The 14,694-nt window shown below is 40.4% G+C and overlaps 1 pseudogene; it reads left to right on the top strand.

Moving 5' to 3' along the window:
• Window positions 1-2,382: 2,382 nt before the first annotated feature.
• On the top strand, window positions 2,383-11,432 carry LOC123482300 (annotated as a pseudogene).
• Window positions 11,433-14,694: the final 3,262 nt, after the last annotated feature.

The following is a 14,694-nucleotide window of genomic DNA, read 5'->3' as shown; positions in this document are numbered from 1 at the left end:
CGCAGCCATGGGTGGGCCTGGGAGGGCATAGGCCCACCCACTGGGGAGCCAGGCCCAGCCAATCAGAATAAGATTTTCCCCACAAAAGGGCTTTATTACAGACAGCAATACTCCTCAGTTTCATTAGCTGTCCGGGTGGCTGGCATTAGACAATCCCGCAGGTGATCAAGCCGGATGTGGAGATGCTGGGCTGACGTGGTCACACATAGTCTGCCGTTGTGAGGCCAGTTGGACGTACTTCCAAATTCTCCAAAAAAACATTGGAGGGGGTTTATAGTAGAGAAATTAACATGACATTATCTGGCAACAGCTCTGGAGGACATTCCTGCAGTCAGCATGCCAATTGCACGCTCCCTCAAACTTGAGACATCTGTGGCATTGTGTTGTGTGACAAAACTGCACATTTTAGAGTGGCCTTTTATTGTCCCCAGCACAAGGTGCACCTGTGTAATGATCATGCTGTTTAATTAGCTTCTTTTTATGCCACACCTGTCAGGTGGATGGATTATCTAGGCAGAAGAAATGCTCACTAACAGGGATGTAAACAAATTTGTGCACAAAATTTGAGAGAAATACGCTTTTTGTCCATGTGGAACATTTCTGTGATCTTTTATTTCAGCTCATGGAACATGGGACCAACACTTTAAATGTTACGTTTATATTGTTTTTCAGTATATATAAATGCTCAATTCATTCTTTGTATTAGAATGAAAATAAAATAGGTAGAGTGGTAAATGACTCTTACACTGCACAGCAATGATTTATGGTATATTGGAAATCAATTGTGACAGAAGGACAATATTAGAAATTCTTTCAAATCACGATCTACTATCAAGGGAAATATTCTGTCCTCTGATGCAAACCCACGCCTGTGTGGAAACTGATTCAACCAATGAAAAACACAGGTAGCATGATGTTACATATATTCCAGTCCAAACCATGGAAAAGTAACGTGAATGTTGTGCAATTTGAAAGGGCAAACAGGAATTTAACACTTTATTTGTAGGTTGGTCGGTATACAAAAGATGTATGCAATTTGGATTTATTTTTGTTTATCTCAAGACACAAGTATTTCTCCTGGGAGAGTGTTATTGTAATTGGAAGAACATTGAAGCCATTGATTAGATATCTCTGATCTCTCATTTCAAGGTCATGGTTTCTAATCTTCCTTCCATAAAGTTAGTTTTTTCAATTTGTGTGTTCTGGTGAAAGATAGATGTGATGTTAAGTGACTCTGAAGCTTAATCTGAGTTTACAAATTGCATATGATGATAAAGAAGACAAACACCCAGCCTCTCTCAAAGTGTGTATGAGGGGCTTCAGCTAAACTAACTTTGTGAAATTTACCAAATAACATTTACGTTTGTTGACTGCATTATATTGACTAAATGTCAATGTAGGATTACTCAGACAACCTCATGGTGAGGGTGTGTAGCAGAGGGCTGTGGGATAACAGCCATAGTGACAGGTCTGAAGTGTGAGTGGAGGGCAAAGGTCCCCTGCCTTAAGCAAAGGTGCTCTAGCCTCTGTCCAGTAGATTGTAAGGGCCTGTGATTCCAACAGGAACATTTCCACACACAATATCCCCGAGCTGTCAGTGTGCAGTGGCTGGAACATCCTCACTGAGAGAAAGAGAAGGGTGGGGGGAGGGGTGATGGGGGGGGTTGGATCTGGAGAGGGAATAGAGAAATTCAGAGAAGGGAGAAATGAGGAGAGAACAGTGGAGCAGAGATTGGGGAGGGGGAGAAGGGAGTGAGGGAGAGACAATGACAAGTAGGGGCTGACTGGGCACTCACCCATGCCGAAAGAGATTGCCATGAGCCAGAACCATTGTTTGACTCGGCCTCAGCATGGACCAGGGCTAGGTCTCTCTGAGTTGTCAGCACTTCACTATAAACTCAACTGTGGTTTGGTGTATTTTGATATGAGAGTATTTACACTTTTTACAGTGTTTACACATACTGTAAAATAGCACTGTTGGGAGTTTCATTACAGCCACTAACACCTAGGCTATGCTGCTCGCTGAAAACTGAACTGCACCATAACACACTAGTAAACCTCAGCCAAGGATGTTGATTTATTTTTGTTGCACAAATTGTTTTCTGCAGGAGTGTTAAAAAGTACACCATGTTGACTTACATATTAAGAGGGTTAGAAAAAGTATGCTCTTTGTGTTTAACAAACTAAATGTGTATTATTAATACTATACAGGATAAACCAATCTTCCAAAAAGGCACTTAAATTATGTCATTATTTATTTACACATCTGTATACCAGTTAATGGAATTGGCGGTGTCGAGCTGCAACACAGTTTGAGGTCTACTTTACAGAAATGCTCATGTTAAGAGATGGCTATCCCAGTAGCGTCTTTACATGTCAGATATGGGTCAGTCCACTTCCACGGACCAACAGAGGTTGGTCAGCATCAGAGAGCAACCTCATCTGTTTTAAGTGATGCCAACTCAACCATAAGCAAAGTGCTTTCCCAGACGGAAGTTCAAGTTTTCTCCGTTGCTTGTAGGCACCCCTTTATATTGATATGCTGCCTTTTTTAGTCTGCGACTAAACTAGTTTTAGGTAAAAGAGCCTTGCTGCCATAAGAATAATTGTAAATCCTAATTGTAAATCCTGTTTATTCGACAACTGATACACAATAACACTGTTGCATGACGCATTATATACTTAGCTTTTGACATAATGACAAGCTATTCAGCTGTTTCATTCACATCAACAACGTTTGTGAGGTTGCATAAAATGTAATACTTTTGTCATTACTCTGTCATTCATGACCTTTCATTCATGACTTTTATTACACACATATGACATGCTATGATACTGTCTAACCAAGAATGATCCGTTATTAATCATTTTCTATTGAAACTTTGTCCTTCTAATATCTCTCACAGGAGTGATGATGCCTCCCTAAGCTGTGCGGTCACTGTTAGCAATGGAAATGAGTTGCAGTGCTGCGTGGAATGGCTTTGGGCCTACTTCAGCAAGCTGTGGACCGTGGGGAGGCTCCCGCTCCCGTTCTTTCACCACCCCACCCTGCATGGAGGTCTGTCTGTCTGTCGCCATGGATAAATATTTGCAGAGCCATGACTGGGATCAGACTTTCACTCTTAATTGTCAGTTACATCACTTACACTCTCCGGCTCACTGTGTTATAATAAAGTATTTTATGGCTGAGAGCGAACAGAAGAGGCAGAGAGAGAGAACAGAACCCGGAGCTGTGACTTCGCTCAGTAATCTGTGGCAGCCCTTACCACGCATGTTAGTCTTGGCTGCTGTTCCCATGATTCTTGGCACATTCTTTGAAACTGATCGAATTCCACTCTTGACATTTTCAGACAGGAAGCTTTTTTTAATGAGAACATGTGAATGGTAGTAACGTTTCAATGAGGGCATTGTTGGCTTGACCAGTCACCTACAGCAGTGGACAAGAGAGCCTTCAGAATAGACAGTTAGTGTGCATTCAAGTAATAGCTGTAATTTCATAGTTTGATAGATCATTATTTTATTAGAATACTCATTAGCCGACGCCAATGGCGACAGCTAGTCTTACTGGGGTCCGACACATAACGAAAAGACATTACAGACAAAATACTTTACAATTTACATACATTTAAACACATTAACATGTGGTGTGTGGTGTGTGCCTCTATCAGTTACACATACATGTCAGTACATACACAGAAAAAATTGGTCACATAGGGGAGAAACGTTGTGCTGTGAGGTGTTGCTTTAATTTATGCAATATGAGATGGAAGGGAGTTCCATGCAATCATGGCTCTGTATAATACTGCATGTTTCCTTGAATTTGTTCTGGACCTGGGGACTGTGAAAAGACCCCTGGTGGCATGTCTGGTGGGGGTAAGTGTGTGTCAGTGCTGTGTTAAGTTGACTATGCAAACAATTTGGAATTTCCAATACATTAATGTTTCTTATAAAAACAAGAAGCGATACTATCCCTCTGATTACAATGAAGAGCAAAACGTGCCGTTCTGGGCCAGCTGCAGCCTAACTACATCCTTCTTTGCAGCACTTGACCATATGAATGGACAATAATCAAGATAAGATAAAACTAGAGCCTACAGGACTTGCTTTGTGGAGTGTGTTGTCAGAAAAGCAGAGCATCTCTTTATCACAGACAGACCTCTCCCCATCTTTACAACCATTGAATCAATATGTTTTGACGATGACAGTTTACAATCTAAAGTAACACCAAGTAATTTAGTCTCCTCAACTGGCTCAACAGCCACACCATTCATTACCAGATTCAGCTGAGGTCTAGAATTTAGGGAATGATTTGTACCAAATACAATGCTCTTAGTTTTAGAGAAGTTCAGGACCTGTTTATTACTGGCAACCCATTCTAAAACCGACTGGAACACTTTGTTTAGGGTTGAAGTGATTTCACTGGCTATGGTTGCTGAGGTGTATAGGGTTGAATCATTAGCATACATGGACACACAGGCTTTGTTTAATGCCAGTGGCAGGTCATTGGTAAAAATAGAAAAGAGTAGAGGGCCAAGAGAGCTGCCCTGCGGTACACCACACTTTACATGTTTAACATTAGAGAAGCTTCCATTAAAGAAACCCCTCTGTGTTCTATTAGATAGATAGCTCTTCATCCACAATATGGCAGAGATTGAAAGACCATAATAATATCAAAGGCTGCACGGAAATCTAACATTACAGCTCCCACAATCTTTTTATTATCAATTTCTTTCAACCAATCATCAGTCATTTGTGTCAATGCAGTACATGCTGAGTGCCCTTCTCTATAAGCATGCTGAAAGTCTGTTGTTAATTTTTTTACAGAGAAATAGCATTGTCTTTGGTCAAACATAATTTTTTCCAGCAGTTTGCTAAGAGCTGGCAGCAAGCTGATAGGTCGGCTGTTAGAACCAGTAAAGGCTGCTTTACCATTCGTGGATAGAAGAATGACTTTGGCTTCCCTCCAGGCCTGAGGACAAACCATTTCCTCTAGGCTCAGATGAACGATATGACAGATAGGAGTGGCTATAGAGTCAGCTAACATCCTCATTAGCTTTCCATCTAAGTTGTCAATGCCAGGTTTGTCATTATTGATTGATAACAGTAATTCGTCCACCTCTCCTACACTAACGTTTACAAAATTCAAACTTACAATGCTTTTCTTTCATTATTAGTTTTTTTTGTATGCAAGAATACGATGGCTCACTGTTCATTGTCGGTATTTCCTGCCTAAGTTTGCCCACTTCGCCAATTAAGTAATCATTTAAATAATTGGCAACATCAAATGGTTTTGTCATCTGGTTAAGCCATCTGATTCGATGAAAGATGGAGTTGAATTTGTCTTTCTGCCCATAATTTCATTTAAAGTACTCCAAACTTTATATAATTGATCTTGGCTTCATAATACAGTTTCTTCTTCTTTTTGTTGAGTTTAGTCACATAATTCTCAAGTTGCACTTATTAGCCACTCCTTTTGCCTCATCTCTTTCAACCATACAGTTTTTTCAATTCTTCATCAATCCATTGAGCCTTAACAGTTCTAACAGTCCATTTCTTAACAGGTGCATGTTTATCAATAATTGGAAGAAAACAATTTCATAAATTACAGCGTCTGGATGCTCCTTATTTATCACATAAGACCAACAAATATTTCTAACATCATCCACATAAGAGTCACAGCAAAATCTTTTGTATACACAATTTTAGGCCCAGCTTTTGGAACCTTGTCTTTCCTGGATATAGCTGTGATCCTGTGATCACTGCATCCAATGGGTACAGATACAGCTTTAGAACAAAGTTCTACAGTATTAGTAAAAATGTGATCAATACATGTGGATGATAGATTGTTCCTGTAGTGTTTGTAAACACCCTGGCAGGTTGATCAATAACCTGAACCAGATTACAGGCACTGGTTACAGTGAGAAGCTTCCTCTTGAGCAGACAGCTTGATGAAAACCAGTCAATATTCAGGTCCCCAAGAAAGTAGACCTCTCTGTTTACATCACACACTGTACACTATCATCTAGATGCTGACTGTGTAGCACTTGGTGGCCTATAGCAACAACCTAAAATAATAGGCTTTAGATGAGGCAGGTAAACCCGCAACCACAACACTTCAATAACACTTGACATTTTCTCTAAGCATTACAGGGATATGGCTTGATAGAGCACACAGCAGTACATTTGACCAACGCTAGGTAGGCCATTTTCAGAGCATTTTCTGCACAATAAAAGTACAATAATACCATAATACATGTTGAAATTATAAACTTTTTTAGGACTTAAAATAATTTCCAAGAAAATGTCAATATAACTCAGTTAGACTTCATTAAGTCTGAATACTTATCATGTTGAAACAGATAATTTTCCGATGAGGTTTCATTTAGGAGGAAATAAAGTGCCCCTACACCGAAAAATATGATAGCACTCAAATGCACTCCATTGCGTGTACTCAGCAACCATGCTACTCTTCTCCTGCAATCAAGTTTTAGTTGCACTCTAATTTCTTGCAGATCCACACAGTGCTTGAGTGATGGCATTTTCAATGAGCAGGTACTCCATTGAGATTCAGTATACTGCAACGAGTCCCACGCTCCCGCAAAGGCAATGCAGAAATACAACAGGAGCAATTACGATATCAACTTTCAGCGTGATTCCCTCCGCCACTAAGTGCTTGTGGACCCGCCCCGGGCTCTTTCAAATTGCATCTCATCTGAAGTCTTTGGGGTTTTAATTAAATTTCAGGATAGATGGAATTCTTCATTAGTATCTGATCTGAATAGGTGATTGTGCCCTTTTACCCCACTCCTCACACACACCTCTCCTGTTGTTGTGAGGTTGGGTAAATAGATGGTAGGCTAGGAGTGAACTGCTCTCAGTGGTCCTAACCGTAAGGGTTGTCAGTGAAGACATGTTATATGTAGGCAGCATGAGTATTTGTCTATTGAGGGAAGAAAATATCATTTCTATGTTTTTGATGATCATCAGAATTTGTAAATTGTTCTCTGGTTATTAGCAGGATAAGGATGTGTTTACAGTTTGCATGAATTGCTGGTCATACTAACGTTAAGTGCCCTCAGGAGATTACATTTCAATTAAATTCAAAAAGGGATTCAACTGGATTTTTTCCCCAACAGATCTACAAAAAGAAAGACCATTATAAAATATTGTCCATGAAAGATTGCGTATGTCTTCACACCTCAGGGTTAATAATTGGTGAAAACACCTTTGGCAGCCATTACAGCTGTGAATAATTTTGAATAAGATTCTATCAACTGTGCACAACTCTTAGGGCAACACTGAGTGTACCAAACATTAGGAACCCCCCCCCCCTTTGCCCTCAGAACAGCCTCAATTCATCGGGCATGGACTCTACAAGGTGTCGAAAGCATTCCACAGGGATGCTGGCCAATGTTGACTCCAATGCCTTCCACAGACGTGTCAAGTTGGCTGGATGTCCTTTGGGTGGTGGACCATTCTTGATACATACGGGAAACTGTTGAGCGTGAAAAACCCAGCAGAGTTGCAGTTCTTGACACAAACCGGTGCGCCTGGCACCTACTATCATATTCCAATCAAAGGCACTTAAATATTTTGTCTTGCCCATTCACCCTCTGAATGGCACGCATACCCATTCCATGTCTCAATTGTCTCAAGGCTTAAAAATCCTTCTTTAACCTGTCTTCTCCCCTTCATATACACTGATTGAAGTAGATTTAACAAGTGACATCAATAAGGGATCATAGCTTTCACCTGGATTCACCTGGTCAGTCTATGTCATGGAAAATCTTAATGTTTTGTATACTCAGTGTATAGCCATTGTTTTTGTCAAAATTGCTAAAGCACAGTAAATTTGGTTGGGAATCATTGATACACAGAAATATTCAAACCTTGTCTCTGGTTTAAGTCAGGACTGAGACGGGACCATTCAGGAACAAACAACACCTTTTGGAAATCCATTCTTGTGTGTCTTTTGCATTCAAATTTGTGTAATTGTCCTGGGGTTAGATATTCAGAAGTCTGAGGCGGGTTTACATCAAACGTTTTACCTGGGCTTTTTTCCTTTCATATTTATTTTGATCCTGACAAACTCCCCAGTCCCTGCCGGTGACAAACATACCCATAACATAATGCTTCCACCACTTGACAATACAGAGGGTTTCACTCTGTGTTGTATTGGATTTGACCTAAACCTGTAGTTTTTAACTCAGGCCAGAACAGTAATTTCTTTGCGGTGTCTTGCAGTATTGCTTAACTGCCTTGTTGCAAACAGAATGTAGTGTATTTTGTCTCACGAAACGAACCTTCATACTGGACACAGAGAGATAAAAATGGTATCCACAAGTTAATCTGACTCTGGGGAAGTAGACAAAGGGCCTCATTGCCAAAATCCCAAAGTATCCCTTTAAGGCTGCAAAATGTGAAGACTGTGCAAGGGGTGTGCAGACTTTCACTAGCAACTGTAGGAATCATGGCCTCTACCGTTAAATGTTGTCATATTTATTTGCTCTGTTGTTCATAAGAAAATGGAGCCACTTTTAATATAAAGTTGATTTGCAACTCGGTTGAGTTGACATGACGTGAAACTTGTTTTCCTACACTCTGACTGTCATTGATCGAGGTGGGAAGAGAGGGAGAGAGGGAGAGAGTGAGTGTGTCTCCTCGAAAACACAGACACCATGGGTTCTCAGAATGATGCATATTATTCTCTCATTAATTATACATCCATATGTAACAGACGAGAGGATCTTAGTCTGGGTAAGCGGCACGGGGAACGTGTAGGGAGGTCCCCTGTAGCTCAGTTGGTAGAGCATGGCGCTTGCAACGCCAGGGTTGTGGGTTCGTTTCCCACGGGGGGGCAGTATGAAAAATGTATGCACTCACTGACTGTAAATCGCTCTGGATAAATGACTAAAAATGTAAAAATGGGAGGGGTGGCTCTTCAAAGACCAAATGACTGAGTTCCTGCATGGGTCTGAACCTCCCTCTGTGCACAGCGCAGGGTGAGATGAGACTCACCAGGACTCGCCCCTGTGATGTGGAGAGGAATTAGGGAAATTAAAGTTTTCAGAATATCGAATAATCAGAGAATCATCAACACCCTGTCAGCCTTCAAAAGTATGGAGCCCCCAAGACTCAGGAGACACTTTGAATGTGAGCCAAAGTCTCTCCTCCCTGCCATTAGACACAAAGGATAATGAGGGGGCCGCATTTCCACTATTGTACTTTATGCTCACAACTACAGAGGGGTGGGTAGCAACTGGAAAATGATCTCTCCAAATCTCATTGTGTTAGTTAGCTTGGTTTATGTGGTGTCTGCAAATGTGACTCCTTGTGTATGTGTTTGTCCATACAGTCACCTACACCAAATTATGAACGGCTAATAAACTACTGGATTTATTTTTTTAATGTACAGTATTACATTTAAAAAGAACAAAAACATCAATAGACATCAAATCATATAATCCATTCATCCCCATCGATTTTAGTCCCAGCTAATCTGGCCTCACCAATGTCCCTGTCACCTGCCCTTATGGTAAGTAATGACCTGTGACATCATTATGGGAAGACTGTAAAGCTGTAAGTGGTGCCCCTCAACTTTTATTTAAACAATTGACATCGGTGTGCCCCTATCTAAACAGGGTCTTGACCCCAGACACTCCATATTAAGCCCTTTATGAAGTATGGGGCTAGGGGACCGCTCTTAAATCATTGCTGGTCACCTGAAATGACCCTCATGAAACTCTCTCTCCAACACTGTTGAGGCCAGAGTTGTTTAACCTCTAGACTTGTGGGTTTATGTCTGTGGATCCAGTGTAAACCTTTTTCTTGTTGGACAAAGAAACTGCAAGTGTAGACTTACATAAGGCATATAGCGCAAATTAACATAACTTTGGTCATGATGTACAGAGTCTGTCAATTGACTATAGTTGTTTGTCAATAATAAGTACATAAACAGTTATTTCTATCTGTAGTCAGGAAATGGTGCCGTTTAGCCACCAGAGTTACAGAGGTATCAATATATAACACACATGCAAATCCATAATTCATGAGCAAGAATAATGTATTTAAAGATTGAGGATAAAGCTTCTTCTCTCCTCTTAACATTAAGTCTGCCTTCGTAAGAACCCATCAGCTCGTTGACAGCGTGATTATTACCTGAAAATTATTAAACAGTACCTACGGGCCTTGTTGAAGACAAAGAACTCACATGGGTAGGCATCAATCAAATATATCTCCTTCAGGTGTTACACTTATTCCCCCCAGTTTAGGCAAATCGCCTTGTTCGTGTGGCTTTGTGTAGCGGAGAGTGACAATAAGGTGGAAGCCTGGGGAGTGAAGGATGTTCGCTCTGTAGAAGAGAGACAGGGGGGTGACATGTTTTCACACAATGCCAATTTAGAGTGATTTCACATAGATCACTTGTCATGTGCTCTCTTAGACCAGAATGAGAGGGAATGCTAGATGGCTAATTGAATTTTCATGACTGTAGGATGCATGAAGTAAGGGACTAACAAGCTCACTGTACAAAGGTACATTTCACTTGTATACAGCTAGAATCAATGTTCAGAGTAAAAATAGAAGTCAGATTTGAATATATTGCATTTCTACTGTAAGTAATCAGAATAACCCAAACATGCTTGTGGAGAGGACGTTGCTAAGCCAGTCTGGTAGTACAGTTAAAGATAATGCTACCGCTAAAGCACTAATGAAATCAAAGCTGTTAATGTGGCCTCTTAAGCTGTGAATGATTTGTGAATTCCACCATTTAAGAGAACATGATATAATGAATCTACTCTGAATAGAAAGCAATTAAAAGGACAAATTGGTCTTATTAACCTCAAAGTCATCCCACTGACACAAATGGTGTGCAACATTCAAATTATTTTTATTCAAAAAATTGGAGCAGATTTGGTGTCTATTTGGCCTCTCCTAATCCTTTTAAATGAAAGAGCAAACTTTTAATTTTAGCTGTGACCTTATATAATATAACCCAGATTGTCCTTCTTCAGAAATAATTTCCTTCATGTAAAATACCATGTTAAACTGATGTTTTTAAGTTAAAACGTAGGTATCTGTATCTCTTTGTCTATTGTTGTTTGCTGAACAAAAGAAAACAAACTACTTCCTTTAAACATAATTTGCTGAATAAGGAAGTAAACCTAGCCTATGTTGTCCTTATTATGAATGTTGACTGATTAAGTGAGTGTCAGTCTCTCTATTCCTGCCACTCACTCCCTCTATTTTTCTCTCTTTCTCTCTTCTCTTGTAGATGCGTTTACCAGCCAGGTTCTGCAGACTATTGTGAGGGACGTGAGGCTGGGACTGGGAGAGACTGTGTCGTACAAGCGGTTGGCTGAGATGGCAGGGCCGTTAGAGCTATGGGAGGGGCCATAAGGAGGAACCCGGTCAGTAGGGTTCTCTTTGATTGACACGTACACCAGTGGCAGTCGGTACCGTTTAAGATTAGGTTGCTAACCTAGCCTACAAATTAACGTTTATAATGAAGATGCACAGGTTGAGAGACAAATTGTAGTCATCAAGGTGACAGACTGGGACACATTCAATACCGCCTTGCACACTCTTGGCTGCATCGAGCAGATCTGGGGTGTACTCATTAGGCCAAACAGTTGCAAAATGTTCAGTTTTGCAACTAAAATGAGAGTTTCTATTGGACAAATTCAGGTAGGTCCCTCTCTGTTTCATTCCATTTGCTTCCATTTAAGAAACGTTTGGCCCTAGCAGCCACATATAGCATCATCACTTTGCTCGTTGTATAATTCCTTCTCGCATCTACACGCTCTCCTCCTCTCACCTTTTCCCTTCGCTTCTGGACTTCAGTGTACAACACAACAGCTGTCTGTGACCAGGTGCAAAAACCTCTCCAAGCCAAACATTCATACCATAACTGCTAACCGCTACACAGCCTACATCGTTGTCACCATATTAAAGTTATAGTCAACAAACTAAATAAATCCACACTCCAATCCATGTGTACAATCACGTAGTACAGTGTACAGCAAGCAGTTTAGCAGTTACACTGGTGGGCCCCGGTGGCAATAAATTAATAAAACCGAAAGCTTACCTTGACTTGGAAGAGTTGCAGTGTCGGAGAGCCTTAGCCAGATAGCTAACATAAATATTATTCCTCTCTGTTTGAGTCAGGTTGTTGAGTAGGCTAAATTAGGTGTTTAAGCTAAGTAATTGAAAGGTAAACTAAGAAGAAAAAAAATACAACGAAATATAGGTAGCTCTCTTTCTCTCTCTGCTGCTTCTCCTTAATTTTTGAAGAAATTAATTTGTTCATAACTGTTCAGCTATTGTCTATCTCTCTCTTTGAGTCAACTACTCACCACACTTTATGCCAGGGTTCGTCAACTAGGTTTGGCCTCGGGCCAAAATTATTCTGAGCTAATAGTCGGTGGGCCAAAACATGATTAGTATATAATATTAGCACAATTAATTGGCCTACACTACAAATAAAACAAAAAATTTACACATCTGATTAGTACATACTGTAATAAATTCAGTGACAATAACATAATAATTTTGATCTGATTATGCTCATAAAATCACTGTGTCTCTATTCAAATATTATTTTGTATATTTCTCTGTGCATTGATTGGTGGGGAAAAACAGGTCTACATAGCCTACTGTAAGATACACTACATTTTTAAATGTCAACATTCGTTCAGAACAATTATCTTGATAACAAGAGAAAATGTCGCTCCCAAAAAGTATCAAAAGAAAGGTGGATAATGAAAATCAAAGTTTCAGGGAAGAATGTACAGAGATACAGTATGTCCATCTTTGCCACACATGACAACACAGCTGGGCAGTAGTCCAGGTGCTACAAAACTAGGGCCTGTAGGACCTGTCTGGTCGACTGCGATGTCAACCTCTATCATGGACAGACCTCTTCCCATTTCAGCAACCATTGAGTCTATATGTTTTGACCATGACAGTTTGCTATCTAGGGTTACACCCAGCAGTTTAGTCTCCTCAACTTGCTCAATTGCCACATTATTCAATAATAGATCTAAATGAGGTTTAGCATTGAGCGAGTGAATTGTCCCAAAAATGATCCTTTTCGTTTTTGAGATATTTAGCACCAGCCTATTGCTAGTTACCCATTCTAAAACTGACTGGAGCTCAATGTTAAGGGTATCAGTTATTTATTTTACTGTTACAGCTGATGTGTATACTGTTGAGTTGTCAGCGTACATAGATACACAGGCTTTATTCAAGGTCAGTGGAAGGTCATTAGTAAAAACAGAAAACAATAATGGCCCTAGCCGGCTGTACACAACACTCAACTGAATTTGCATGAGAGAGGCTTCCGTTAACGAAAACCCTCTGTGTTCTATTAGATAGGTAACTCTCAATCCATAATTAGGCAGAGGATGCAAATCCATAACACCTACATTTTCAGCAATAGGTTATGTTGAAGTGTACCTATGATAAAAATTACAGACCTCTACATGCTTTGTAAGTAGGAAAACCTGCAAAATCGGCAGTGTATCAAATACTTGTTCTCCTCACTGTATATGCGTTCATCTTACCATATTTTCACAATGCCAAGCCACTGTGTCTTGAAAATGTCGCTGTTTGCAAAGAATTCAATGTCAGACGTCATTATGAATCCCGCCTCAGACAGAGGCCCAACGCAGAAACATTGAAGCATTAACTGCAAGCTACATACACTGCTTTTTTGGCTGACATATTCTGTCATTTAAACTGGTTAAATCTCCAGTTACAAGGAAGAGGGAAAACAGTTGTGGACATGGTGGAACTTGAGGCCTTTACTAGGAAGCTTGAGTTGTTCAATTTGGACTTGTCATCTGGAAGGCAAGTGCACTTCAGCACACGGAAGAAACGACAAGCAGAGGGACCATGCCGCAACATTGTCACAGAGGTGATGGAAGATTACATCAAGCAGCTGAGGGACAACTTCTCCGCCAGATTTGAAAAACTACAGCATGCCCAAGGATATCATTGCGTTTATATGTGATCCTCTCACAGTCCGCCCCGGTGGAGAATTCTCCTCCCTTGCTAAGAAAAAGATACCCTCACTGGATGAGACTGGAATTCAAACTGAGCTGATTGAATTCCAGACATCGAGCCAAGTCAGGGATGCGCTCAGGAGTGCAAAATCCTTGTGTGCGTTTTGGGTGGCATGCTCAGACTTGTATTTTATGTGCTAACAATGTTTGGATCGACTTACACCGGCAAGTCCTAATTTTCCTCTATGAATGCAATATAGACAATATGACAGGAACCAGCTTTCACATAAGTCAATCGAGGACTGCCTGTGCATCAAAATCACACCCATCTCACGCACCATCCACAAGATCGTGTCCGAGGGGAAATTCAACTTTTCCTATTGAGTAAGTCACTTAGTGGCCTATATGACTGTATTTAGTCAATACTAACATTATTGTGAGTGCTTATCCAGGGATATTTAGGTCTCAACCTGACAGTATTTTCTGTTTGTTCTGTCGTTAAAGGAGCAGGCTAACCCGATTCAGACACAGACATAGCCTTTATTTCTTTAAATTATTGTTATATGTAGGATGCTACATTTTTGTCCAGTTGCAATTGTAAGTAGTCCTAATAAATAAACAAATCCCACTTCTATTAGACCATGTATTTTTTTATTGTGAAAGATGCTGTTAAGCCTCATAGCCTACCTCA

Source organism: Coregonus clupeaformis, chromosome 1, assembly GCF_020615455.1.
Source record: "Coregonus clupeaformis isolate EN_2021a chromosome 1, ASM2061545v1, whole genome shotgun sequence".
NCBI classification, from domain to species: domain Eukaryota; kingdom Metazoa; phylum Chordata; class Actinopteri; order Salmoniformes; family Salmonidae; genus Coregonus; species Coregonus clupeaformis.
This window is presented reverse-complemented; position numbering and strand designations above follow the sequence as displayed.